General features: G+C 48.0%; 1 protein-coding gene across 2 annotated transcripts in view; it reads left to right on the top strand.

Annotated features, from left to right (window-relative positions):
- The first annotated feature begins 1,840 nt into the window (after nt 1-1,840).
- GPR55 (G protein-coupled receptor 55) overlaps nt 1,841-25,420 on the top strand; it is a 53,593-nt gene continuing 30,013 nt past the window's right edge. The window contains exon 1 of one of the 2 annotated variants that reach the window (XM_055290935.2): nt 1,841-2,167. The gene's annotated coding sequence lies outside the window, so the exon portion shown is untranslated. The remainder of the gene's footprint in view (nt 2,168-25,420) is intronic. The other variant, XM_055290933.2, reaches the window with a different exon arrangement.

The following is a 25,420-nucleotide window of genomic DNA, read 5'->3' as shown; positions in this document are numbered from 1 at the left end:
CAACTTCCACTTCCCAGGGTCAAGCAGTTCTCCTGCTTCTCCTGAGTAGCTGGGATTACAGGCGCCCACCAACACATCCAGCTAACTATTGCATTTTTAGTAGAGACAGGCTTTCACCATGTTGGACAGGCTGGTCTTGAATGCCTGACCTCAAGTGATCACCCGCCTCAGCCTCCCAAAGTGCTGGGATTACAGGCGTGAGCCATTGTGCCCAGCCAAGAACTCTTAAATAACTTAAATATCTTAACTCTTTCAGTTATAGTCTACTTTTATTATACTGGAGCCTGTTGATGTGGGGTGGGTGTCCCCCTCAAATTCCTGTTCACCTGGAAACTCAGAATATGAGTTTATTTGGAAATAGGGTCTTTGCAGATGGAAGTAGTTAAATTAAGATGAGGTCTTGCTGGATTAGAGAGGTCCTTAAATCCAATGACATGGTCTTATAAAAAGAGGGGAGGATACATGGAGACAAAGACACAGAGGTGAAGGAATTCAGAACATTTCACCCCAAAATGTGTCACTCTGATGCAAGGATTATTTTGCACTAAAGGCACTTAACTAGCAGGTTTAAGAAGTTACTCTGGCCCTCCCTATTTTTTTTTCCTAAAAGCAGGAGATAAAACCCTCTTGGAAGGCAAAACCCTCCTGGTAGGTAAAATCCTCCTGGAAGGAAGATAAAACCTTCAATATGGAAGATGTCTTCCCTATACCAGGAGGAAAGTAACGTTCTTATCATCAAGAACAAAAAGTTGAAGCTGAGATAAATCTACACAAACAAACTTTGTTAATCTGACCCTTATCTTCCTAGTCACTTTTCTACCCAATTAACCACCCTAGCACAAGCCCCTTTGCCTTATCATATTTTCACAGTTTTACTATTCTTTGCCCAACTCAGTATATAAATATTTAACTCTGATTACTTTTTTTGGGAGGTCTTCATGTCTGTTGTCCCCAAAAATCATATATTGGAAACATAATTCCCAGTGCAGCAGTGTTGGGAGGTGTTTAGGTCATGAGAACTCCACTCTCGTGAATGAATTAATGATGCTATAAAAAGCATCACCCACTCTGCTTTTCTACCGCATGAGGACCCAGCGTTCATCCCCTTGGGAAGACGCACCACTCAAAGCGCCCTCTTGAACTCAGAGTCTGGACCCTTACCAGACAACGAACCTGCCGGTGCCATGATCTTGAACTTCCCAGGCTCCAGAACTGTGAGAAATAAATTTCTATTCTTTATAAATTACCTGATCTGTGGTATTCTGTTATAACAGCACAAAATGGACTAAGACAATTTTCTTATGAAGGCTCCCATGACACATAAAGCTTGTATTAAATACATTTGTATACTTCTCTTGTTCATCTGTCTACATCTGTTTAATTCTCAGGCCCCATTGAAAGCCCTAACAAGGTCAAAATTTTGTCTCTCCTCCAGAGAGAAGGCCATGTGATGGTAGAGGCAGAGGTTGGAATGAAGCAGCTCCAAGCCAAAGAATGCGGAGAATTGCCAGCAACCACAAGAAACTAGGAGGCAAGGAAGGCTCCTTCCCAGCACCTTCATAGGGGACATAGCCCTGACAACTTCCAGGCTCCAGAACTGTGAGATAATACATCTTTGTTGGTTCAGCCACCCGGTGTGTGGTATTTCATGGCAGCCCTAGCAAACTAATACCATAAGGTACTGGGGAGGAAAGGCATTGTGTAATCTTACAATTAAATCTCAGTGGGCCAAGTCCCTGCTGTGGCCTTTCTCTTTTTCTCCCCCGATGGAGACTGGAAGGCTAGAGGGGAGCTGAAGTTACTTCATTGCCCTTCCCCTAGGGCAGATAAGGCCCTGGTAAGGCAGTGTCCTTTGATGAGAACACTAAGGAGAGCAGAATGCTCTGGGCTTTCAAAATGGTTACTTTTCTGCTAGGCATGATTTTAAATGGTTACTTTTCCTCTCCTCTTGCCTGAAGCCTGGGGATTTTTCTCCTGTCTTCACATTGAGAAACTGGTGACCTTCCTGGAGGTAACCCCAGGAAAATGTGGGGCTTCCCTACTACAGGGACCCCAGGAGTCTGTGACACTTAAGCTAGCCCAAACACTCAGCCTCTAGCAATTCATCAGCTACCATGTAAGTGGTCCTACAAGTTGCCGGCTCCTGGGTGGCTTCTGCTTCTGGAAGGTAAGTTGTGGTTCTCTGTATTCCTCTGTCTCTTCTATTCTTAGGGTGGGCGCTTTGCCTGTGACTACCATTCTCTGCAGAATCTGAGAAAAGTTATTGCTTTTCAGTTTGTTCAGCTTTTTTCCTTGTAAAAATGGAAGTAATGACGTCCAGGCTCTTTACTGTCAGAGCTGTCTTATGGTGATTTTTTTTTTTTTTTTTTGTCATTCAGAAGTATTTGTGGTTTTGTACTGGGATTCTATCTCCCTACTAATTCTTTTTCTCCTTCCCAAGGTATTTTTTTTTTCTTTGCTAAAGACTATAGGAAAACATTTGAGTAACAAACATAAGACACAGGAAAGTTACAGAGGCCCAGAATCATAAAAATTCAGAGTAATGGCTTTCAGGTCTATGATTCTGACCTCCCTTTTAGAAATTACTGGAAGCCTCAGGAACTTCTGTATCTTACCTTCCTGGCTGATGGTCAATCCTCTTATACTGACACTGCACATTTCTTATCTTGTCAGTCTCAAAAGTTGTTTCCCGTATGTTTCCTTGTTTTGAGATCACTTTGTAAGCAATTTGAGGTCCAAGGCTCAGGCTTCTCTGACCTTGACAGCTTCCTGGAGTCTTGTGCAAAGCCAGTTTGTGATTAAGGTTCTGGGACAATGGGCTATCAGTTGACTTATATTCCTTCCTCCTGTTGGTTTGGTGTAGAATAAGTCAAATATATTGCTAAATTGCCTCTTGCCAGCACCTAAGCCCAGGCATGTACTGGTGGGTCTACTCTATGATCCAGGCTCTGATAGGGATGGGCAACCCCCAGGGAGAGCTTTTCTGAGTCTGACATTTATGTCAAATATATGTCCAAGCCCCTATTTCTCTTTAAAAACACTTCATATATCTGTCTCACAAAACCAATGCATGTGCATTATAGATAACTTGGGAAATACAGGTAAGTGTATAAAGACAAAAATGAAAATGATCTATAAAACCATAGTCACTATTTTGATGCAATTCTTCTGGCCTTTTGCATTGCTAATACTCAGAGAGAAGGATGAAGGGTTGTTTAGCAATCAACAAAAATCAAGGATTGCTATTGCTGTGATTGTTTTCTGTGCATACAAAAAAAACAATGCAGTGCTTTAGGAATGTGGCTGGGCAGGACCATGACTTTCAAAATCAAATGCATCTGAGTTCAAACCCCAAGTCTGTCACTCACTGGATGTCCTTGGGCAAGCTGCTTCTCTGTGCTTCAATTTCCTCATCTGAAAAATGGGCCTGCTGTCACCTACCTCATAGGGTTGCTGGGAATAACTAAATGATTTTATCTATGTAAAGCAACTTTTTTTTTTTTTTTTTTTGAGACGGGGTTTCACTCTGTTGCCCAGGCTGGAGTGCAGTGGCGTAATCACAGCTCACTGCAGCCTTGACCTCCCTGGGCTCAGGTGATCCTCCTGTCTCAGCCTCCTGAGTAGCTGGGACCATAGGCGTGCACCACCATGCCCAGCTAATTTTTAAAATTTTCTTCTAGAGACGGGGTTTCACCATGTTGCCCAGGCTGGTGTCCAACTCCTGGGCTTAAGTGATCTGCCCACCTTGGCCTCCCAAAGTGCTGGGATTACAGGCATGAGCCAATTGCCTGGTCTGTTTGAAGCCCTTAAGCCACAATACTGGTAACAAAGTATTCGATAAATGGAGCAGTTGGAGGAGAAAAAGAGTGAGGAGGAGGAAGAAAAGTGGGAACCAGAACTATGGTGATTTCCATTTTTGGAACTGCTGTGACCTCGCACAGCACACTGTGCTTCTCATTGTATTTCCAGTGGGAGAGTTCCTGCTGCTTGAAATGTGATTTATGACAGTTATAAACCAAGATTTCAGTTTGTCTTCATGGAAGAATGCCGGCTAATAAAGATAGAAACAATGTTAGAATTAGATCATCACTATTTTGTAAAGACCCGAGTTATAACTGATTCAGTCAATATGGTCAATGGGTGCTAAGGCCATAGGGTGATAGGTCCTTGGGTATGGGATATTTACACATTACCAAACTACCATTTTGCAGATTATGTGTTAATAGATCTTTTGGACATCACCTTAACTAGATGATCACAATTAGGTTTACAAAATAAAAGACAAACATTGCATGTTCTCACTTACTTGTAGGATCTAAAAACGGAAACAATTGAAGTCATGGAGGTAGACAGTTAGGATGGTTACCAGAGTGTGGGAAGGGGAGTGGTGGTGGTTGCAGGAGTGGGGGTGCTGTCAGAGGGGGGTAGGAATGGTTAATGGGTACAAAAAATAGAAAGAATGAATAAGACCTACTATTTGGTAGCACAACAGGGTGAATATAGTCAATAATAACTTAAATGAACATTTAACAATAACTAAAAGAGTATAATTGGAATGTTTGTAACACAGAGGATAAATGCTTGAGGGGGATGGATACCCCATTCTCCATGATTTTACAATTGCATGTCTGTATCAAAACATCTCATATATCCCATAAATATATATACCTACATTGTACCCATAAATATTTTTAAAAAATTTTTTAAAGTTAGGCTTACAAATAATGAGACTAACATTATATGCCTGCTGATGTGATAACAGTAGTACTCTCTTATGTGTGGTTTCACTATCCTGAGTTTTAGCCACAGCCTGAAAATGTTAAATTTAAAACTCCACAAATAAACAATTCAAAAGTTTTATTTATTTCTTTATTTATTTGTTACAACTTAAACAAACTTTATTTACTTGATTGAGAGCTTATTGTACATAAAATGTTTCATGTGGTTGAGCTTAGCTTTGTTCACACTGACTTCAGGGAGTCTGATTTTCTATGCTCAAGATTGTTCAGTTGCTGCTGTTGCCCTTGGTTTCTTTTCTTTCAGGATCAAGGTGGGTACTTTCATATAATATCTTATTTTTAATTCCTTCTCTGGCAATTCTTTCCTGGATTCTTTGCTTTGCATAATTATACCTACAATGGAACCAGCATCCCAAAGTCACCCAGATAAATCCTCCTACTCCAACATCACATGATCTTCTAATTCTACTAGTTAACAAAAAAAAAATGTCCAAAGCCAGCCACAACAGATCCTAATGAACCATACAATATTGAATCCCGGGCACAGGGAATATTTTCAACACTTGAAATGCCTAGGAACTTAAAGAGCTTCCCCTTCGCGGGCTTGCCGGACTCCGGAGCGGTGGCCACGGGGACGACTCCGCGCCTCCACCCGCCCAGCACCGCCGGCGCCGCGGGAGGGGAAGACCGGCCAGCCGCGCCCCTCCCCGTCCCCCCAAAATTCTCAAGTTTTAAATCACACGCTGTTCTGAGCAGCGCAATGAAATCTCTCGCTGTCCCACTCCATCCTGTTCAGGATGTGAATCATCCCTCTGTCCCGCGTATCCATGCTGGAGACACCACCGGCCGTCAGTCGCTAGTCCGCTAGCCGTCTAACTTATCAGATCGACTGTCATGGTATCGCAGTGCCTGTGTTCAAGGAACCATTATTTTACTAAATAATGGCCCCAAAGCACAAGCGTAGTGATGCCAGCAATTCGGATATGCCAAAGAGAATACCTCAAGTGCTTCCTTTAAGCGAAGAGGCAAAAGTTCTCAAGAAACAAAATCATTTGCTCAGATTGCCAAAATCTATGGTCAGAATAAAATTTCTAATTGTGAAATTGTAAAGAAAGAAAAAGAATGTGTGCTGGTTTAGCTGTTGTACCTCAAACTGCAAAAGTTATGACCACAGTGCGTGATAAGTGCTTAGTTAAGACGAAAAAGGCATTACATTCGTGGGCGGAAGACCTGAACAGAAACTTCTTCTGGTTGGCGGCAGTCAGGCTTGGTACTCTCTGCAGTTTCAGGCATCCACAGGGGGATCTTAGAACTGGGAAAAAAAAAAAAAAGGTTAATCTGAATTACATCATGAGGCAGTAATTAGGCAAATAGATATTGCAGAATAGTCCATTAGGCTCTCCAAGAATGTCAACGTCATGAAAGACGAAAAAAGGTGAGGAGACAGCTCTAGATGAAAAGGTATTAAACAGTCAAATACAATGTGTGAACCCTGATTAGATGCAAAATAAAGATTTTTTAAAAATACAGATTATTAGATAATATTATTGTATCCATGTTAAATGTTAAATTTCTTCACTGTGATCATGGTATTGGGTTATGTAAGAGAATGTTCTTCTTTTAGGAGCTGCAGGTGAAGTATTTAGGGGTGAAGTGAGCATATGTCTGCAACTTACTCCAAACGCTTCAGCAAAAATATATATATATATATATTTAGTGAAGGGTAATTGGGTATTTGTTTAACTGCTTTTCAACTTTTCTGCAAGTTTGATATTTAAAAAAATTAAAAGATGGCCAGGAGTGGTGGCTCACGCCTATAATCCCAACACTTTGGGAGGCTGGAGGCAGGTGGATCACTTGAGGTCAGGAGTTCGAGACCAGCCTGGCCAACATAGTGAAACTGCCATCTCTACTAAAAATACAAAAAATTAGCTGGGTGTGGTGGTGCATGTCTGTAGTCCCAGGTACTCGGGAGGCTGGGGCAGGAAAATTGCTTGAACCCAGGAGGCAGAGATCGCAGTGAGCTGAGATTTCACCACTGCACTCCAGCCTGGGCAACAGAGCAAGACTCTCTCCCAATAAATAAATAAATAAATAAATAAATAAAGTAAATAAAATTAATTTCGGAATAAAATCCTGCTTTCAGGTAAATGTTAGAACAAGACCTCCCACTGTCCTAGCTATTGGGATTCTCCTAAGGAGAATTAGGAATCCTCTAGTTTAAAGACACTGGTGTAGTTGGGCATGGAGGCTCATGCCTATAATCTCAGCCCTTTGGGAGGCTGAGGAGGGAGGATCACTTGAGGCCAGGAGCTTGAGACCAACCTGGGCAATACAGTGAGCCGTGATCACACCACTGCAGGCACACTCCAGCCTGGGCGATGGAACAAGACCCCGTCTCAAATAAAACAAAACAAAAACACACTGGCATAATCTTTTCTGGCTGCGTTTTCCCATATGAGTCTCCTTTATGGTCTACCATTTAAGTGTAATCATTCTCTACATTTGAATCGTATTTGGTTTGCTTTACAATTCTAAGAAGTTTCCATTGAGCTGATGTTTAATAGGCCCTTGAGTAGTGATACTGCTAATGTGCTACTAAATTTAGTCACTGGAACTGTCTTAACAGGCTGAAGAGAATGTAAGGTGAGAAAAGCCTGTGTCTGGGTTGTGGGAATTCTGTACAGTTATGTTAAGGTGAGCAAGGAATCTGTGTGAAAGCCACTTTCTTTCCTAAGGGCATCTGATGCACTGTCACATGTGCCAATAACAAGGACTTAGATATGCTGTCACATCAAGGAGACATGGAAAATAGGAAGTCAAGATCTTTCCACTGGGTGAAAATGAGGAGAAATTTCCTTAAGGAAATAACACAAAATCATTAGACAACTAACAACATTTGTTGTTTGTATTATCTGACAAAATTTCAACAGTGGATTGTAAATTATTCTTTTCTTTGCCACTCAAAATAGATGGAGATTATAATTTCACAGAAATGGTATATGAGTTGGGATGCTAGCTCTTGGTGACAGAGATTACTGTCACATAGTAAAGGGATAAACATAGTGGGAGGAATTCAAAAGATGACTCTGTCCCTAACTGTAATTGCATCAAGGGATGACATGTTAGTTTCTTTTCACTTGCCAATTCCAGTTGTTGGATGAGGACTGCTTAGAAGACTATATTAAAGATTCCTGAGACGCTCCAGGCTCAGGGAGAAAGAGTACAGTAATTGATTAGTGATGTCTGTCATGACTTTTTTTGAAAGAGTGCAAGTGGCATGGAAGCCATATTTGCTAACTTTGAATTCCAAACACAAACTAAATTGAATGCTTAAAAAACACTAACACCTTCAAGAAAGCATTCATTAAAGTAATGATCATTGGCCATGGTTAGTGGGTACAAAAAAACAGAAAGAATAAATAAGACCCAGTATTTGATAGCACAGCAGGGTGACTATAGTCAATAATAATTTAATTGTAAATTTGAAAATAACTAAAAGAGTATAACTGGATTATTTGTAACACAAAGGATGAATGCTTTAGTTGATGGATACCTCATTTACCCTGATGTGATTATTACACATTGTATGCCTATATCAAAATCTCTTGTACCCCATAAATATATACATCTACTATTACCCACAAAAATTAAAAATAAAAAGCTTAAGGCAGGGAGGCTTCTGCCAGTGGCATGGAAAGGAGGGAACTAAGACTGAAGTCTGAAAGCCAAGCTTTAAATCCAACAGAAAATGGACTAGAAGAGAGTTAAGCCAAGTCCTCTTCAGGACACAGAATGATAGCCAGCCTAGAGCAGGGGCTTGGCTCTGTCACTGTGGAAACACAGAGAAAGTTCTGACTTGGATGGGCTGTTGGCAGCGCCATCTACACTGTGTCAGGGGAAGGGGCAAGGAGACCAGGTGCAAGGATGCATGTGGTCCACCTGATGCCAGGGGGAGCTGTTGTGGGCACGATTATGGGGCTGCATAACCAGGGCTGTGAAACCTTTGCATCTCGGAACTTGCTCAGAAGCCCTCTGTTATGATTTGGCCTCCTGGGTGTCTTGGCTTGAGCAAGACAAGGTCCTGTTGATCAGAAGCCAGTGGGAAGCTGTGGTTTCCAGAATGAGCTCAGCTAACATAAGCTTGTTCCACAGGCCTGCTCATCAGACCTTGGAGCCTCTCAGGCCGAGGACTCGCCTTGGGAATCCCCCACTAGGAAGGTGGTTCCAGGAGACTGGAGTGGTGGAGGGGACTGCCAGCCCTCATCTCCTGGCTGTGTGCAGACTCACACCTACTCATGCTACTGGTTTTTAAGAAGATCCACACTGGACAGATGTGTATCCTGGATGCTTCTAGCCTCTCCAGTTTCCTAGGAGATCCTGCTCTTTAGTGCCCTCGTTACAGTCAGCTGAGGGACACAGGATGTACAGGGTTTTACCAGGTTCTTGTCCCCTGATAGTGTCTGGGAAGATGTGTTTATTTCCCCTTCCTGCTGTAACACATTGTCATATATTAAGCGGCTTAAAATAACACAAATTTGTTATCTTACAGTTTTGTAGGTTAGAAGCTCAACACAAGTCTTGCTGGGCTAAAATCAGGGTGCTGGCAAGACTGCGTCCTCCTGGGGGCTCTAGGGGAGAACCTGTTTCTCTGCCTTTCCAGCTTCCAGAGCCGGTTCTGCCTGCAGCCCTTGGCTCATGGCCCCTTCCTCTGTCTTCAAACCCAGTAACAGTGGATCGAGTCCTTCTCACATCCTATCCCTCTGTGTCTTCTGCCCTACTCTCTACCTTCAAGAACTCTTGTGATTACATTGGCCCTACCAGGATAATCCAGGATAATTGGCAACCTTAATTCCATTGACAACCTTAATTTGCTATGTAATTTAACATACTCCCCAGTTCTTGAGATTTGTACCTGGACATATTGGGATAGGGGAGATCGTTCTGCCCACCTCAGAAGCCCCGAACGATGCTCCAGGATCCACACAACCACCGCCCCCACCTGGTTGCTGCTGGTCACTTTAGCTAGCCACCTCTCCTTCCTTCCTTCCGGCCACCTGGGAACTAGCTTTTCTGGGGTGCACATGCTTCCTGAGCCACTGCACCCAAGGATGGATGCAAGCATCACTCTAATTTCCCAAGGCCCAGCTAAAACAGAGGAAAACATTGTCATTGTGACAACTGGCAGCAGAGGTCCTCATAGCTGGCGAAACACCTTGGCAACTGTTAGGGCAAATGGTGGAGCAGAGGACGCAGACATCGGCAGGCACCTGGGCCACCATGCAGAGGCTTCAGCTGCTGTAAGGAAGGAAAGAGGAGGGGGAGAGAGAAGAGCCAGGAAGGCAGAAGGTGAGAGAAGCCTGCCTGCAAGAGGCTGGCTACTGTGGGGGCTGGCCTGAGGATGTTCATCGGGGACAGGGTGGCCGTGGGCCATTTCAGCTGTGCAGATGCCCGATGGAAGCTTGTGTTTCTGTGATGTGAAATCTCCCTGTCTCTCTGCAGTCCCCGAGCTTCAGAAATGCGCATGACATCTTGTGGGCAGAGGGGTCTTTATAGGACTCCGGGAAGAGGAGACAAGTAACTGACAAGAGGCACCATGGGAAAAGCAGAGGCCGTGGAGGTGTCAGCAGCCCTGCCCTGGGAATGTCAGAAAACTTGGGAGGGCATTGGCCATCCCCAGACCACACAACAGGACATCCCACGGAGGGCTGTGGCCTTCCTTAGCCTTCTGGGCTCGCAATGAGCCAACCTCATGTAGAGTTCAAGGCACGGCCAGGCTCCAGCTGACTGGATCACACCTGCTAAGACCAGGTAGTACCTTTTAATCCAATATTATTACTGAAGGCTTGGGCGTAAGAGGAGAGCACTTTAGTATAGAGGGAGCATTCCAAAGTGCTCACCAGGACGGTGGCTCCTGGCACACAAGCTGCCCCCACCCTCAGGCTTTTCCTGTCCCTATAGGCCTTGGCCTGCTGCCTGCAGGAGGGTTTGCCCACATGTCCTGATGAGAGTTCAGGTGACCATGTCGTCTCTATCTTTGAGGTCTAGTAACCCCCCTCCCTCTCCAAATGTACCTTCTCTTGCCAGATGCGGTGGCTCACACCTGTGATCCCAGCACTTGGGAGGTTGAGGCAGGAGGATAGTTTGAGAACAGCCTGGGCAACATAGCAAGACCCCCATCTCTGCAAAAAAAATTTAAAAAAATTAGCCGGGCATGGTGGTACGTACCTGTAGTCTTAGCTGCTCAGGAGGCTGAGGTAAGGGGATCACCTGAGCCCAGGATGTTAAGGTCGCAGTGAGCCATGATTATGCCATTGCTCTCCAGCTTGGGCAACAGAGCAAGACCCTGCCTCACACACACACACACACACACACAGACACAAAACCAATAACAACAAAAAAACCACAAAGGTACCTTCTCTGGGCCTAATGAAAGGGAAAAAAATCCCTGCTCACTCTCAGTTGTCCAGATCCCAGCCAACTCCAAGTTGTGAACAGTACAAAGTGGAGCTGTCAGCCTTTTGTACTCCTCTGGGTCAAAGGGTAGGCTATTTTTAAGGCCCCTGGTATGTGTTGCCAAGTTGCCTTCTAGAAACCACATAGGCTGCCCTCCTCCCTAGACATCTGCCAGCACTAAGCATTACCATCTAATAAATCTCTGTAAAGTTGATATGAAAAAAATCTCATTTTCATTTTTAGTTCTTTGATTACCTGTGTATATTTTAAAAATACGCGTATTGTTTCAGGGAAACACTCTCAAACCATGTTTTTCCTCTGTTCTCACACCACCATAACAAAAATCATCAACACAGAAGGAGACTTCCGGGACCAGATGTGTGGGGGGTTGTCCCACCAAACCACGGACAGCAGCGGGGTGTCCTCCAGTTCAATTCCAACACTGTCTACCTGGAGATAGTCTTACAGCCCACAGGTTGAGGGCTCAGTCCCAAGACTATCCCCGACCCAGACACAAGTCTGGCCCTTTGGAACTTCTGACCGACAGGCTTCATGTTGGGGTTCCCACAACGCCCTCTTTGGGTTTGATCAATTTGCTGGAGTGACTCACGTAACTCGGGGAAACACATTAGCCAGGTGACCCTAAAGGGTATTACAAAGGACACTGATGAAGAGATGCACAGGGCGAGGTACAGGGGAAGGGACATGGAGCTGCCAGGAGCCTCCGTGTGCTCAGCTCTCCGGAAGCTCTCTGAACCCTGTTCTCTTGGGGGTTTTATGGAAGCTTCATGATGTCAGCGTTCCTTCTCTCAGGGCATAGGACAGAGCCCTCTCTGGGGAGAGTCTTAAGACCCACAATCAGAAAGGCGGGGGAAGATACGAGTCCTGCCTTGCGGCAGGTGAAAGGAGAGCAGGAGAAGGCCTAACACAGCCACTGTCATAACCCGAGACTGTAACAAGGGCTATGGGGGTTCTGAGCCAGGAACTGTGGACAAAAGCCAACACGTGTGTACTTATCATAACACCACACATGTCACTTCTTGTGAATGAGATTAGTAATAATGAAAAACCTATTTCCAGTGTCATGAATCTCTATTTAGAAGTGAGAAAAAATGTTTGACTTATGTGAAGCAGAGAAGGTTTCCTTATCTGTGCAGCTCTCGTTATGAGGTCTGAGGCTAGAGTGGGGGAAAGAAGAGCAAAACAAGAGAAAAACAAAAAAGAGGGGAAAGAGAAGATGAGAAGAAAATAAAAGGGGCAAGAAGAGATAAAAAGACAAAAAAGCCAGTTGCTCTGCGTCTTGTCCTGGGTGCCATGCCTGGGAGACAGGCAGGTAGGCGATGGGCTGAGCAAGGTCTGCTCAGCACACCCTGCATTCTGCAACATCATGTGCAGGCCAGTGGTTCCCAGACCATGTGGCTTCAGGACCCCCCTTTACACTCTTAAAAAGTGTTAAGGATCTCAAAAAGCTCTTATCTATGTAGATATCTATCAGTGTTTCCTATGTTAGAAATTAAAACAAGGAAACCGGCTGGGCGTGATGGCTCATGCCTGTAATCCCAGCACTTGGGGAGGCCGAGGAGGGTGGATCACGATGTCAGGCGTTCAGCCTGGCCAGCATGGTGAAACCTCGTCTCTACTAAAAATACAAAAATTATCCAGGTGTGGTGGTGGGTGCCTGTAACCCCAGCTACCCGAGAGGCTGATGCAGGAGAATTGCTTTAACCCAGGAGACAGAGGTTGCAGTGAGCCAAGATTGCGCCATTGCACTCTAGCCTGGGTGGAAGAGTGAAACTCCGTCTCAAAGAAAACAAAAAAACAAAACAAACAAAACAAACAAACAAAAAAACCCCAAGAGCCATAAAAACATTAGGGCCTGTTGATGTAGTGATTCCCCTTCGGGGACTATATTTTATATTTATTAATTTTGTTTTTTGAGACAGGGTCTCAGTCTGTCACCGAGGCTGGAGTGCAGTGGCACCATCCCAGCTCACTGCAGCCTTGACCTCCCTGGCTCAGATGATCCTCCCACCTCAGCCTCCCGAGGAGCTGGGACTACAGGTGCACGCCACCAAACTGGACTATTTTTTGTAAAGATAGGGTCTCCCTAAGTTTCCCAGGCTGGTCTCAAACTCCTGAGCTCAAGTGATCCTCCTGCCTCTGCTTCTCAAAATGCTGGGATTACAGGCGTGAGCCACCTCGCCCAACCCTCAGGGAATATATTTTAAAACAATAATTCCCAAAGGAAGGAAAAACTGCCTAAATGTCCTGTAATTGGGGAATGGTTAAATAAATGCTGGCATATATATTTAATAGAATATTATGTGGTTTAAAAGGATAATGATGAAGACTCTGCACTAGCATGGAAGGAATATCTACAGCTCTAAGTGAAAAACTCCGAATTATATAACTGACTCTTCACCACGCCTGCCAATCTCATGCTGGCTCTGCCTGGAAACAAAGCCTCAAAGGCGATGAGAGAAAGTAGGTTCTATTCCATATATAGGGTAGGGACTATGGGAGAATTTTTCCTTCTCTTTTTGGTTTGATTTATTTAGTATTATTATTTTTATTTTGCAATTAGTGTAAACAAAAATCAGGACTCTCGAATCTGTCTTGCTTCCCCAGGTCAGTGCGGTTGGGAGGCGTGTGGAGAGCAGCTGCCCAGACCCAGAGGTCGGGAGATGGGGAGGGAGGAAGGAGTGGGGGAGGCTCTGAGTGGGGAAGTCAGGCCTGGAGGGGCTGATAGCTCAGCTGGTTCTAAGTTCCCTTTCAGTGCTGACTGAGAAAGCTCTCCTAAGCAGCTGTTGTCAGAGGCCTGCGGGAGACACAGACCAAGCATATGGGCTGTGCTTTGCCTCACCAAGGGAGGAAGCTGGGGGGGCGGCCGGGGGGTGGGCGGCGGTGGCAACTGCAGCACGCAAGACCTCTTGGAGAGAACTGAAGTCAGTGGCCACATACATGTCACAAAGGAGCCGGGCGGGCACTGCAGGCTTCATCCACTGATGGGGAGCTTGACAGACACCAAAGCCACCGTGGCCTGGTGAGGCGGGATGCAGAGTTTCTGCTTAGGTAGGACAAGGCCAGATTTGTATTTTAGGAAGCCTTGCTGTAGCTGGGTGCAGGCTATGTTAGGAGTTGGAGGGGGGCACCAGTTGAAGTTGAACACAATGGTACTTAGAAAAAATAGCACTAAAAGGCTGGGTGTGGTGGTTGACACTTGTAATCCGAGCACTTTGGGAGGCCAAGGTGGGAGGATTGCTTGAGTCCAGGAGTTCGAGACCATCCTGGGCAATATAGTAAGACCTACTCTCTACAAAAGTTAAAAATTAGCCTGGCATGGTGGTGTGCCCCTGTGGTCTCAGCTACTTGGGAGGCTGAGGCAGGAGGATTGTTTGAGCCTGGGAGGTGGAGGCTGCAGTAAGCTATGATTGGGCTACTGCACTCTAGCCTGAGAGACAGAGTGAGACCCTGTCTCAAAAAAAAAAAAAAAAAGCTCATAAAGTTGACCAACAGACATTCCCTACTGGGGTAGGGAGTATGGGGTGGGCTTTATTCCCCTGATTCCCCTGAGCTAAAAATGTAACCAGGGTCCCAATTACACCTTGCAACTTAGATGCAATCTTCTAGGATTGCAAATGTTCTCTTTCATCGTGTTCTTGCCCTTTGCATTGGAGCCCAATTGGCTGGTGCAAGTCCAAGGTGCAGCTGGCAGGCTCCAGCTTTGCTGCTGCAGCACTCCTAACCAACCTCAGTAAGATCGCCCCATAACCAACAAACCTCTGGTGGTGCTGACCAAGGGGAGACTGATACACAAACTGGGTTGTTGGCAGCCAGGTAGGTTCCCCCACCCATAGTGGAAAGGAGCGATTTGCCAGCTAATGGCTCTTTCTGGCTTGTGCATGATGAAGGGATGGAAGGTGTGGGTCTGTGGTGTGGCCAATGTGACGGGGCCATCAGAAAGTTGAATACACTAAAGTCAAACACAGGAAATGAGCAATAGAGTTAGTTCAGCATGAGCCTATGTCAATTCTTATTTACTTTTCAGGGTTCACTAAAATATGATGTGATTAAGATGTTCTGCTCTCTAGTTTGGTGTGTGTCTCAAAGAACCCCAGTGGAGTCCTAAAGAGCCACATGAGTGCCCCCAGCCACAGCTGCCTTGCCCTGGCCCCTGCCCCCGATAGGCCCTGGAGGTCCCTAAAAGGTCTGATGGGCTAGGCCTGCTTTCTTCCAGCTCTGCCAGAGCGGAAACTTGGCCCCAGCTATGGCCTGGTCCAGGTGTGGGCTGCAGTGGGAACTTGTCCCATGCTACTGCGACATGCTGCTCAGCTTCCACAACCATCAGCTTCTGCCAGCCTCATTTCACTGATCTCTAGTTCATTGATCTCTACCCTCCACCACTTACACTGACCTCGTGGCATCTTGGCCTAATACTACAGGGTGCATCTCTTCTGATGAGGGCACTTTTTTCTCCACACTTTCCGGTCCCCAGCTTTGTTAAAGTACACGTGACAAATATCGGATATGTGAATGATGAACAGATGTTTTGATATATGTATACATTGGGAAATGATTAAATCAAGCTAATGAACACACCCATCAATCACATAGTTATCTTTTTGTGTGTGTGGTGGGAGCATTTCAAATTTACTCTTGTAGCAATTTCCAAGTTTACAATACAGAACTATTAACTACAGTCACCATGCTATTATACACAATAGATCTCCAGAACGTATTCCTCTTAACTGAAACACCTTTGACCAACATCTCCCACTTCCACACCCTCCCTAGCCCTCCAGCCCCTGGCAACTCCCATCCTATTCCCTGCTTCTGTGAGTTTTGACTTCTTTAAATTCCACATATAAGTGAAGTCATGCAGTATGTGTCTTTCTGAGTCTGGCTTATTTCACTGAGCATAATGCCCTCTGGGTTCATTTATGTTGTCACAAATGACAAGATTCCCTTTTTTAATGGCTAAATAATATTTCATTGTGTATATGTTTTTAATCCATTCAACCACTGATGGGACACTTAGGCTGATTCCCTATCTTGGTTATTGTGAATAAAAAGGACACTTTTTAATGCAACGACTGTGCCATCATCTTAGCTAACACAATTAAAAGTCAATCTGTAGACTGGGTGCGGTGGCTCACCCCTGTAATCCCAGCACTTTGGGAGGCCTAGGCGGACGGATCACGAGGTTAGGAGATCGAGACCATCCTGGCTAACACGGTGAAACCCCGTCTCTACTAAAAACACAAAAAAATAACCAGCTGTGGTGGCGGGTGCCGGTAATCCCAGCTACTCGGGAGGCTGAGGCAGGAGAATGGCGTGAACTCGGGAGATGGAGCTTGCAGTGAGCCGAGATCGCGCCACTGCACTCCAGCCTATGCGACAGAGCGAGACTGTCTCAAAAAAAAAAAAAAAAAAGTGAATCTGTAACATCGTCCACCACGAAATCCATATTCAGATTCCTCCATTGTGTCAAAACTGTCTTTTTATGGCTGGTTTGTTCAAATCAGGGCTCAGGTGAGGGCGTGGGTTGCATTCTTTCAGAGTCACCCCTTTTTTTCACCTTTCCTTTTCATGTCATGGATTTGTTGGAAAAACTGGGTCATTGTCTGGGAGTGCATTTTCAATGCACGGCAAATAATTGGAATCCTCTGTCCAACACTTGCCCTTGAAAAGGCCTCCACGCAGGAGGCAGCTGCTTCCCCGAACTCAGTCCTCTCTCAGCCTCTTTCCACCTCAAATCTCAACCACACACTCGCCACCCAGGTCCCCGCTTCATTCTGTGAATTGCCTTTCCTCTCCCCCGCCGCCATCTTTTTGCGCAGATCACCTTAGCCTGTCTGTCTTCTGTAGTCTTCTATCTGCTTTGTCCACGACCAGAATTTGTTACTACCAAGGAGGGCCAGCAGACACAAATCCTTCCCCTAGAGGCTGGTGGGAGGAAGGAAGGCAGCTCCCAGCCCCATGGTGAGACTCCTGCTCCTGCTTCATGGAGGGCGATGTGCGGGAACCTTACCTGGTTCTTCCCCGGGCAGTGAATGCCGGTGGCTGGGACAGCATCTACGTTCGTTGTCGCATCTGCAGGGCCTAGCGCAGCGCCTGGCACTTGCAGGGCATCAAGAATGATTCTTGGAGGGCTGAACAACCAGCACGAGGGCAGGCAATGGGCCTTCCTTGTTGTCTCTGATACAGTGGCCAGGCCTGAAGAATCAGGATGAACAAGCGGAATGTGAATTTGTTATTTTTATTTTTAATTTTTCTGGTACATAGTAGGTGTCTGTATTTACGGGGTACATGAGATCAAAGTAAATTTGTGACAAAGCATTCAGTTATATTCTCTCCACTCCTGAAAGATTGTCTTCACCTGCAGTTAAAGCAAATCATGCTGTAGGACGTCACTGTTGAGTCATTCTCCGGGGGCTCCCAGAGACACGGCATTCTCGTTTTCACTCTGAGAATTAAATCTTGTGCCGGGTGTCACAGTCATCTCTGCTGTGGACATTTCCCTCTGAACTAACCCACGATGGTTACTGGAAACCACGGCTCCTACAGCTCCCTCCACAGGCTTTCTCCCCTTCCCTTCCACACTTCCGGGGTTTGCCTGGAGATCCGAGTCTCTACACTGGTGAAGCAGGCACAGCTGTCAGGTCATGACTCACGTGTGCAGGACCGTAGCTTCTGGGTCATCAAGCTCATGGAAGCCCCGGGGACAATCCTGTGGGCACACATGGGAGGGATGTGGATTTGCCCCTTTCCACACCACAGCTTTGCCCCGTCCAATGTCCAGTGGTGGGTAATTTCCTGGGAAGTCTCCTTGAGGTCCTCTCCGGGACCCAGCATCTTGGACCAAGATGCTGTTGTGTGTGTAATGAATGGCAGAAGGCATCTTCATGGAGAGGCTTCTCGCTTGACTACTCTTGCTGGTCCTCTTCCTGGGCTAGGGCTAGGGAGAAGACGGACAGCCCGAGGGCCCCTCCCTGAGACAGACCCTGTGTTAGGCCATTCTTATGTTGCTATAAAGAAATACCTGAGGCTGGATAATTTATAAAGAAAAGAGGTTTAATTGGCTCACTGTTCTGTAGACTTTATATGAAGTGTGGTGCCGGCATCTGCCCTGCTTCTGATAAGAACTTGCTTGCGATTTTGGCAGAAGGCAAAGAGGGAGCTGGCATCTCACATGGCCAGAGTGGGAGCAGAGGAGGGGTAGGGAGGTGCTGCACACTTTCAAACAGCCAGATCTCGCAAGAAGGAACTCGCTACTGAGAGGACAGCACCAAGGGGATGGGGCAAGATCATTCATGAGAAATCCACCTCCATGATCCAACCCACTCCACCAGGCCCCGCCTCCAGCACTGGGGATGACAGTTCAACATAAGATTTAGAAGGGACAACACCCAAACTCCATCAGACCCTGAACGGGGATAGCTGTTAGCTCTCCAGGCTCTTGCTCCGTGACCTACTCTTGTACTGTTGCCTCTCTTGCTTGGCCCCCCGGCTGGGGATGCCCGGAGACAAACATGGGTACTGCTGCTCCTGCCAGGAAACTCCTAAGCCCAGACATCTCTTAGCACCCACGCCCAGGGCTGGCTGGACTTCTTGGCCCTCCATGGAGGGGCTAGTGGGAGAGAGGAGGAGGTGCACAGGAAGGAGGGGCTGCTCTGGAAGGCAATAGCCAGCCAAGCTCTCGGGCAGTCTCTAGGCGGGGAGCCAGCCAGGATGCTATCCTGCTAACACAGTCTGGCTCTGGATGTAAATGGGCCTTGACCTGGCTCTAGCCCAAGCACTGTTCGGGACAGCCTCTGCTGGGGCCTCAGTTTCCACCTCTCTACAATGGGCACAGTTGTGCTACAGAGAGCGCTCTCTCTCTCTCTCCTCTCTCCACTATCTCTCTCTCTCTCCTCTCTCCACTCTCTCTCTCTCTCTCCTCTCTCCTCTCCTCTCCTCTCCTCTCCTCTCCTCTCCTCTCCTCTCCTCTCCTCTCCTCTTCTCTTCTCTTCTCATCACAAGGACAAATCCTAGGGGAACAGAAGCAGGATGGAACTCTGACTTCAGAGCCCCAGGGTCATGCTCTTACTCTGTTCATTGGCAACGATGAGGAAAAAATGGGTCTGCTTTCACCCAGCTGTCCCTAGCCTGCCCCTTCTCCTGCCCCTTCCATGTCTCTTCCCCTTACCCCATTCTTGTGGACTGGTGTGGGGGGTGGGGAGTGGGGGGTTCCTTCCTCTGGGTCTGGTGCCCACCCTCCCCATCGGGCCCTTCTCAACCAGCCAAGCTCCCATCTCTCACTGGCTGCCCCTGGCCTTTGGACCCTGCCACCCTGCAGCCCCCTGAAGTCCCTTCCCCCATGGCCCACCCTCCCTCTGCTCTTTTGGCTTGGCCTCCCTCTCTGCTCTTCACTCCTCCTGTGCCCTTGACCTCCCTTTTGGCCTTTCTCTGGCCTCCAGCCACCAGGGCAGATGCTCTACTGCCCCCTCCCGCTCTCCCCCCGCACCTGCCTCTTCCACCTGCCCTCCCTTGGCCCTTCCTGCAAACCGTCCTGGGGGCCTGAATGGGGAATGGAGGCTGGAGGGCAGTGGCTGGGTCCCTTGTGGGGTTGGTCTGGGACTCCTGCCCCTGAGGACTAAGGAATTCTCTCTCTCAGCTGCTGTGCTGGGGACACTCCCTGAGGGAGGCAGGGCCAGGAGGCCCGGCTGAGGCAGGAGAAGGAGGCAGGAGAAGGAGGCAGGCCCTTGCCTCTGTCCTGGGCCCCCTTTCTGTGACCTTCTGGCATTCTCAGAGGTCTGCCCAGCCCTGGAGTGTGAGTGTGGGGGTGGCCCCTCTGAACAGATTCCTGCTGTTCTTTTGGTTCTGACCGTGTCCTTCCTGCCCCTTCTGGTCTGTGTCACATTCACTTTGATCTCAAAGTGTTTTCTGAAATTGCTCAGAAAAGAAAAGGCCCAGTATAGCCCCCATCACAGGGAGGGTAGCTCAGAGGGGGCCACTCCCCCGGGCATCAGTCTCCCCTCCACTCTGGATCCCAGAATGTCCAGGACCCCTGGGCTGGAGAACAAAGGGCCATCTCTCAATGATCAGTCAATAACTCATCAAATATTTATTAAAGAGACCAGACAGAATCCCTCAGATCTTACAATGTAAGATGCAAATAGATATCAAGCAAATACTTGAAATGTTTTAATGTTTAAGATATTTAAAAAGCACAACTTTTGGAGGAAGATGAAGGCATGACATGAGCCGATAAAGGGGACCCCGAGTTGAGTTGGAGGTCAGGGAAGGCCTCCCTGGGGGAGTGACGTTCAACCTGAGACCTGAAGGACAGGGAGTCACTGGGGATGTGACCTGGAGCCAGAGACGAGACTGGGACCTCATTTGTCCCTTAGCTTCCTCCAGCCACAGTCCAGCTCTGCTTGGTGAGAGCATTGCAAATAGGAAAGTCACGAGGTGGTAGGTGGTGGTCCCAGGGAGGGTAGGCCAGGAGACTGAGTGTGGGAAGTGGTGGGCACAAAGCTCACCATGGCAGAGGAGGCAGAAACACATGTGGCCATGGAGAGCCCAGGCTGAGGGTCCTGGGTGTGGGAGAGGGGGCAGGCCCCGCGGGATACCACCTTGGGTTCAGGTTCAAATGCTATGCTCAGTCTGGGGGACTCCTGGTGCTTGTCTTTCTTCCAGCAAAGGGCCCTGCTCACTGTGGACTCTGGGCGCTCAGAAGGCGGCTGCGCTGGCCACCAGCAGCCAGCCAGGTCAGGACCGCACTCCTGCAGCCTCCCTGGGAGTGGCTGTGGGCTCCTGTGGGGTGCTGGATGGAGCGTCTAGAGGGTTCTCTCTGAGCCTGGAGGCATCCGCGCATCGGGCCCTCCAACCCCTTCTTTTTTTTTTTTTTTTCTGGAGATGGAGTCTTGCTCTGTCGCCCAAGCTGGAGTGCAATGGCGTGATCTTGGCTCACTGCAACCTCCGCCTCCCAGGTTCAAGCAATTCTCCTTCCTCAGCCTCCCAAGTAGCTGGGACTACAAGTGCATGCCGCCACGCCTGGCTAATTTTTTGTATTTTAATAGAGATGGGGTTTCACCGTATTGCCCAGGCTGGTCTAGAACTCCTGAGCTCAGGCAATCCACCTGCCTTGGCCTCCCAAATTGTTGGGATTACAGGCGTGAGCCACCACGCCTGGCCTCCAACCCCTTCTTAATTCCTCCCTGCAGGCCTCGGCGCAGCCAGAGATACTCCCGTTTCCCACCCAGGGCAGGCAAGGAAAGGCTGGACTGGCCAGAAACGCAGGCAGCACTTTCATACTCTTCAACCTGCCCAGCTGGGGCGAGGCGGCCACCCAGCAGCAGCATGGGCCCCCAGGGAGGCAGGTGCTGCTAGTCCTGGCCCAGTGACCCCCGAGAGCTCACAAACAGGGCACAGGGCGCTGCCCACTCTAAGGAGGCACAGTGTGGACTGCTTCCTCCCTAAGCACAGCCTGGTGTGTGTCAGGGCCCAGAATGACTCTGTCTTCGGCCCCTGCAGACTTCTCAGTCTTGATAAGCGCATTCCTGCAGGACGAGTTGATACTCTGGAGACACCCTCCTCTATCTTCAGGGGGCTGCTTCAGAATTCACAGCAGTTTTGGGCCCAGGGAGCCTGGACCCCTCCCACTGATGGCCTTGAATCTGCAGATGATTACGAAGGGAACGCAGCCTGTCAGGAAACCCCAGCCTTGAGCTCTGAATTTTAATGCTAAGGGTGGGTGCCAGGAGGGAGGTGGCTGTGTAAGCGCCACCCCCCAACTGAGACCCCATGAGCGGTTAGCCCCCTTCCTCACTTTCTCCATCTGGCTGCTGGGCCCTGGTCCAGGCGCAGGCTGAAGGGCCTCCCGCCTGCTCCTGGGAGGCTGTAGCTGCCCCAAGCCATTTGCATCCACCCTTCAGGTCCCAGCATCGCAGGACTCCAGAGGGGCCACGTAGCTCAGGGACGGGAGGACTGGCTCTTTCTGGTGCCTGGCAGGACACTTTGGGCCTACTGGGGGTGGCAGTGGCAGGCCAAGAAGATGCCCGGGGTGGGAGGATTAGCTGTCCCCCCACAACATAACCCTGTCTCCCAGGGGTGTGGCATCTCTTCAGCCTGTGGTTGGCTCTCCCGGCTGCAGCCTGCTTGCCCTTGGGTGGGGAGGGATGGTGGCACTGGCCCTCCTCCCGAAACAAGGACTTCCTCCACCCATCGTGCCTGGGGATGCTGGCTGGCCATTCAACTTCCGCACTATCTCCTCACCTGGCCCTATCTGGGCTCCTTGTTCCCTTTAGAGCAACCACTGGCCTGCAGGCCAGGCTCTCTCCCTTCTCCAGGGGTACATGGACACACCTGGCCCTGTTATTGCCAGAAACCCACAGACACCTTTCCTTAGGGGTTGTGAATCCTCTGGCCTCCTGCTCAGGTGCCCTAGAAGACCCCCCCAAGCATGTCTAGGGAGCCAGTGGTATGAGATTCCAGCTCTTGCAGCCCAGGGAGCTGGGCAGGCCGGGAGATGCCAACTTCTCAGGGCAACAAAGTGGGCCACTTCCGAGAAGAACACCCCCAGACCACCGTCACCCCTTCTGGTTTGGAAACTTCCCTGGGAAGCATCTAGGGCTTGTCATTCCCTGGTTCCAAACTGCCCCACCCTTGAAGACCCTCCCTTCTTTCTATGACCTGCGACATCTCCCAGCTCCCCCAGGCACCACCATCTCAGACAGCGTTGACTGCGGGCAGAGCTGTGCCATGCCCACCCCAGTAAGGAGATCAATGGCACAGCTCCTCGGAGCCACTGGAAAGAGCCCTGGCCCCCAGAACTCCACAGCCCTTCTGCCCACTGGGGCAAAGCGGATCTCTTCGTTCTCTGTGCTCAGCCTAGGCCCCAGGGCTGCAGGGACAAAGGACAAGTCTAGGGTAGGTTGTGGCGAGTGCTCATTGTTGGCTAGCCGGCCTCTTCAGTCTCCATCTCGAGAATTGGCCACATGGCAGGAGCCCTCTGTGCTAGATGTTTCCATGCCCCAGGGGCAAGGTGGGAGCCACACTGCAGCTGACTTTCTTCTTGAAGTACTACTTGGGGACAATGTTTAATGAGCTCTTTAAAAGGCCAGGCCCTCCTGGAGTTGTTTACCGAGACCCAGAAGAGATGCAGTTAGACTCGAGGCTCTCATGAACAAATAATGAGGTTTAGAGGCTTTTTGTCTCCTACCCTAAATGACATCCTTCATAACAGGCAAGGTCCCGAGATGCCATGGAGCCCACATGGCTGCCCCAGTGCCTCTGCCAGTGGCTGGACAAGAGGCCCCGGCTCCTTGAGCCTCCTCCAGCCCTGCCCTGCCTGCTGCTTCAGCCTCCAGGACAGCCTCGGATTTTCCGGAGCTGGTGAAGTTAAGCCAAATGAGCACCTGGGATCTTTATTTACTCTCTGATCCCAGCATCCCCAGCCCCAGTCAAACTGCCCCAGTCTTTCCTTCAAGTGAAGAGACATCAGGAAATACCAATATTTTTCTAAGCAATATAAAATATTTGTTAAAACCATCTCACAGAAAAATATGGTAAAAGACCAGATTCTGTAGGAATGGCTCAATCATTTTTTTTTTTTTTTTTTTGGTCATCTGGTTACAGAAAGAGAACTTTGATTGTATTTCTTACATAGTTGAGAAGGACTAAAAGGTATCACATCGTCTTTTAAAGAAAATTGATTCCATATAAAGCCCACCCTGATGGCCTCAGTTCCTCAAATGGCAGTTAAGGGGCCCCTTGCCTGGCTGGCTTCTTTTTATGTGATGTTTTACACAAACCCCCAATTATTAGTATGAGAATGAGTCTAACCTTTTTTTTCTTTTTTTTTTTTTTTTTGAGACAGGGTCTTGCTCTGTCTCCCAGGCTGGAGTGCAGTGGTGCGATCATGGCTCACTGCAGCCTCAATCTCCTGTGCTTAAGTGATCCGCCCAAGTAGCTGGGACCACAGGTGCACACCATCATGGCCCGCTAATTTTTTTTTTTTTGGTAGAGATGAGGGTCTCAATATATTGCCTAGGTTGGTCTCAAACTCCTGAGCTCAAGTAATCCTCCTGCCTCCGCCTCCCAAAGTGTGAGGATTACAAGCACGAGCCACTGTGCCCCAAATTTTAGATTTAAATATCTTGTTCTACTGAGTAAATTTGCTCTATTCTGTTTGGTGGTTGTGGCAGCATCTGTGTTTTGTAGTTTACAGAAATTAGCATAAACATTCTTCTAGATGAGGTCTCTACTGCTTGTCTTTTTGAATGAGCCAGGGCAAGACTTTTTTCAGTGGTTTACATGTTTACCCCAAATCCACAAAACAAATAATCACAATTTATCACATAATAACATTTTTTTGGTGACTGTTGGAAATAAATGCTCAGTGCCACAAAGAAGAATCAGCACTCCAGCAAAAAGCTCTCTCAGCAAGGCAATTTACTTCTGCAGAAGGGTGCAACTTGCGCCAGTCACAATCACAAGAGCACACCGAGTGGGGTAGGGCAGGGGTTTTTATTCCTAACGCAATTAGTTCTTACTGCTATGTCTTTTCCCCACTGGCTGGGGTTGGACCACACAATCTAAGCTAACCCCATTGGCTAAGGTTTAAAATTGAATAGGGTCAATTAGGTGGGAAGGTAGAGGCTGCCCGTTACTGGGGGGGAAGGCATGTCTGGAGTTGTCTGGGTGCGGCAAAGGTGGGGAGGGTTGTTTACAGAACAGGTAGCTAGGAGGCAAGGAAGTACAAGGAAGTTGGTCCTAAGAAACAAAGAACAGGGACCTAAAGCTTTTTGAAAAGGAATTTATCATCTCTGACAGTGACAATGCCTCACTCTCTTGCCCAGACTGGAGTGCACTGGCACAGTCACGACTCACTGGAGCCTCTAACTCCTGGACTCAAGTGATCCTTCCATCTCAGCCTCCCAAGTAGCTAGGACCACAAGTGTGCACCACCACACCTGGCTAATTAAAAAAAATTTTGTAGAGACAGGGTCCTACTATGTTGTTGCCCAGGTAGGTCTCAAACTCCTGGCCTCAAGCAATCCTCCCACATCAGCCTCCCGAAACTTTGGGATTACAGGTGTGAGTCACTGTGCCTGGCCTAGAATACATTTTTACTTAGTGTTTCCAGTCGTACAGCCCAACTGAAAATCAGAATCATTTTATTCAAGGAAGCCTATTGTGTTTTAAAGTTTATTAATAAACTTAAGCAACTAGGGAGGTAA

The sequence above is a fragment of the Symphalangus syndactylus genome, chromosome 8 (genome assembly GCF_028878055.3).
Source record: "Symphalangus syndactylus isolate Jambi chromosome 8, NHGRI_mSymSyn1-v2.1_pri, whole genome shotgun sequence".
NCBI lineage: Eukaryota > Metazoa > Chordata > Mammalia > Primates > Hylobatidae > Symphalangus > Symphalangus syndactylus.
This window is presented reverse-complemented; position numbering and strand designations above follow the sequence as displayed.